This window comes from Oncorhynchus tshawytscha, linkage group LG24, assembly GCF_018296145.1.
Source record: "Oncorhynchus tshawytscha isolate Ot180627B linkage group LG24, Otsh_v2.0, whole genome shotgun sequence".
NCBI lineage: Eukaryota > Metazoa > Chordata > Actinopteri > Salmoniformes > Salmonidae > Oncorhynchus > Oncorhynchus tshawytscha.
Window position 1 is genome coordinate 24,601,223 of NC_056452.1, and position 4,295 is coordinate 24,605,517.

A 4,295-nucleotide genomic window follows, 5' to 3' on the forward strand; every position below is an offset into this window, starting at 1 on the left:
CAACGTGATGCCGTTGACTTGACTACTCTTCTCAGCCAACAGGTCTTTTTATAGTGACTAGAGGTTGTGCTGTATCCCTCTTTCCCCTCTCTCCTTTCTGTCATCCCTCTTTCCTCTCTCTCCTTTCTGTCATCCCTGTTTCCCCTCTCTCCTTTCTGTCATCCCTCTTTCCCCTCTCTCCTTTCTGTCATCCCTCTTTCCTCTCTCTCCTTTCTGTCATCCCTCTTTCCCCTCGCTCCTTTCTGTCATCCCTCTTTCCCCTCTCTCCTTTCTGTCATCCCTATTTCCTCTCTCTCCTTTCTGTCATCCCTCTTTCCTCTCTCTCCTTTCTGTCATCCCTCTTTCCCCTCTCTCCTTTCTGTCATCCCTCTTTCCCCTCTCTCCTTTCTGTCATCCCTCTTTCCTCTCTCTCCTTTCTGTCATCCCTCGCTCTCAGAATCATGTGTGGTTAAGTCCATAGCTGTGAGAAGTACGGGCACTGAGGGTGCTGCAGAGCCCTCTGAAAAATCACAATAATGAATTTTTAAAAAACATCCCCAAACTACTTCCCACAGCTATCGCTCTGCTCCAATCCTATGGGGGAGAGGGGAGTTCTGGAAGTGTTTTACTGCCCTCTTCTGGTCTGGAGAAGGAACCTTCAGTATTTAGGCAGGAGTATAGATGACCTAAAGACCAGACCTGATGCCTGTCCTGAAGCATGTTCACACACCATGTCTTCTGTCTACCTGTGTTTTAACCTCCTCGTCATCAAACACTCCCCTCCTCCATCTGCTCCCTTTTTCACTGTTCATCTTTCTGCGTTCCTCGTTTTCTGTCTGTATTTCCTTCTCCTTTCCTCTTTCCCCTCCTTTACCTCTCTCTCTCTTTCTCTCTTTCTCTCTTTCTCTCTTTCTCTCTTTCTCTCTTTCTCTCTCTCTCTCTCTCACTCACTCACTCACTCACTCACTCACTCACTCACTCACTCACTCACTCACTCACTCACTCACTCACTCACTCACTCTCTCTCTTTCTCTCTCTCTCTCTCTCTATCTCTCTGCCCCCACTCTCTCTCTCTCTTTCTCTCTCTCTCTCTCTCTATCTCTCTGCCCCCATCTCTCTCTCTCTCTCTCTCTCTCACACTCACTAACTCACTCACCCACCCACCTGCCTCACACAATCACCCACCCGCCTCAACCACACACCAATGCTGAAGTTTTCTCGAGGCCTCAATCTCTGGTACACACCCTCCCCTCCCCTCAACTCTAACTCAACCCCTCCCTCCAGCTGTCTCTCCAATCCCTGTGGGTTCCTTGGCCCATAATATTATTAGAAAGTGTTCACCCTCCAATATCCCTCTCTCAGCTTGGCTGTACTGGGTAATGATATGGTAGTCTACCTACCACACACACACACACACACACACACACACACACACACACACACACACACACACACACACACACACACACACACACACACACACACACAACCCAACCCACACACAAACACACACACACACACAATCTTGGCTTCGAGCTTTGAAAACGAACCACCCAGGGATTTAGCACAAACTAATGATAATAATTTGATTCTGCTGCCAAGCTGGCTAGGCACACACAAACACACACAAACACACACACACACACACTCACACACACACACACACACACACACACACACACACACACACACACACACACACACACACACACACACACACACACACACATACATACACACCATCAATAAGCGATGTATCCCTGTTGAGATATGCATCCAATGGCCTCTTTTTTTGTCATTCCGGACAAAATGCTACAGCCAATTACATTAGCATTGCCAAACAGCGTTTGCTAAAAGCTTTTAAACGTAATGCTGCAGCATTAATAGCCTCCATGCCTCTAACTTGGTGTGTGATTCTGAAAAGTTGGCAGGCGCCCACTCAGCCTCTACCAGTTAGGACCTCTGCCCCGTCTGCAAGGCCCATTCGTGGGTCTGTCAGAAAGCATTTTCTCAATTCATTATCTCGGTTAAGGGTGAGTCAGGGAGGGAGGGAGGGAGGGAGGGAGGGAGGGAGGGAGGGAGGGAGGCCAGAAACAGTAAGCCTTTAGTAGAGAACCCGCTGAGAGTTTGAACGCCCAATATGGCGCTCAGTGTTCTAGACACAGCCGAGCTAAAATAGCGTTGTATTACATCGAGTCTGTACAGGTTCCTGTTCTCATCCTGTGTCCATTATTACATCCAGTCTGTACAGGTTCCTGTTCTCATCCTGTGTCCATTATTACATCCAGTCTGTACAGGTTCCTGTTCTCATCCTGTGTCCATTATTACATCCAGTCTGTACAGGTTCCTGTTCTCATCCTGTGTCCATTATTACATCCAGTCTGTACAGGTTCCTGTTCTCATCCTGTGTCCATTATTACATCCAGTCTGATTTTGTACATTTGCCCACTGACAAAGAAATGATCAGACTACAATTTTAATGGTGGGTTTATTTGAACAGTAAGAGACAGAATAACAACAAAAAAAATCCAGAATAACGCATGTCAAACATGTTATATATTGATTTGATCATTTCTTTGTCAGTGGGCAAACTGACAAAATCAGCAGGGGATCAAATACTTTTTTCCCTCACTGTATATCTGGTTGTACTGTTATATCTGTTGGTCTGTAAGGAGGTTCATATATCTGTTGGTCTGTAAGGAGGATCATATATCTGTTGGTCTGTAAGGAGGTTCATATATCTGTTGGTCTGTAAGGAGGTTCATATATCTGTTGATCTGTAAGGAGGTTCATATATCTGTTGGTCTGTAAGGAGGTTCATATATCTGTTGGTCTGTAAGGAGGTTCATATATCTGTTGATCTGTAAGGAGGATCATATATCTGTTGGTCTGTAAGGAGGTTCATATATCTGTTGATCTGTAAGGAGGTTCATATATCTGTTGATCTGTAAGGAGGTTCATATATCTGTTGGTCTGTAAGGAGGTTCATATATCTGTTGGTCTGTAAGGAGGTTCATATATCTGTTGATCTGTAAGGAGGTTCATATATCTGTTGATCTGTAAGGAGGATCATATATCTGTTGGTCTGTAAGGAGGTTCATATATCTGTTGATCTGTAAGGAGGTTCATATATCTGTTGGTCTGTAAGGAGGTTCATATATCTGTTGGTCTGTAAGGAGGTTCATATATCTGTTGGTCTGTAAGGAGGTTCATATATCTGTTGATCTGTAAGGAGGATCATATATCTGTTGGTCTGTAAGGAGGTTCATATATCTGTTGATCTGTAAGGAGGTTCATATATCTGTTGGTCTGTAAGGAGGATCATATATCTGTTGGTCTGTAAGGAGGTTCATATATCTGTTGGTCTGTAAGGAGGATCATATATCTGTTGGTCTGTAAGGAGGTTCATATATCTGTTGATCTGTAAGGAGGTTCATATATCTGTTGGTCTGTAAGGAGGATCATATATCTGTTGGTCTGTAAGGAGGTTCATATATCTGTTGATCTGTAAGGAGGTTCATATATCTGTTGATCTGTAAGGAGGATCATATATCTGTTGGTCTGTAAGGAGGATCATATATCTGTTGGTCTGTAAGGAGGATCATATATCTGTTGGTCTGTAAGGAGGATCATATATCTGTTGGTCTGTAAGGAGGATCATATATCTGTTGGTCTGTAATGAGGATCATATATCTGTTGGTCTGTAATGAGGATCATATATCTGTTGGTCTGTAATGAGGTTCATATATCTGTTGGTCTGTAATGACATTCATATATCTTCTTGTGCCTGTGTATTTGTCCATGTTTTTGTACATTTTTCTGTTGTTGAGTTTGTTTTCAATCTTACGTGTTTGGTGTTGTGCAGGGTTTTTGTTCCATACCTACACTTATGTGACTGAGTGTTGTTACAGCACATTGTGTCTGATGTTCTGATATGTGAGTCATTTCACTGTCTGTGTGATTTGTCAGAGTGAGTGAGTGAGTGAGTGAGTGAGTGAGTGAGTGAGTGAGTGAGTGAGTGTGTGAGTGAGTGTGTGAGTGAGTGAGTGAGTGAGTGAGTGAGTGACTGAGTGACTGAGTGAGTGACTGACTGAGTGACTGAGTGGGGGGTGTGTGAGGGTGGGGGTGTATAGAAGTGGAAGTGCTCTCTGTTCACAAGTCCTTGTCTGTTCTCTATCTAGATCCCTCTAGCAGAGATGGAAGTGCTCTCTCTCTCTCTCTCTCTGTCTCTGTCTCTGTCTCTGTCTCTGTCTCTGTCTCTCTCTCTCTCTCTCTCTCTCGTTCTCTCTCTCTGTCTCTGTCTCCCTCTGTCTCTG

The 4,295-nt window shown here is 44.3% G+C and overlaps 1 pseudogene; it reads left to right on the plus strand.

Annotated features, from left to right (window-relative positions):
• LOC112242036 overlaps window positions 1-4,295 on the plus strand; it is a 102,764-nt pseudogene that overhangs the window by 89,891 nt on the left and 8,578 nt on the right.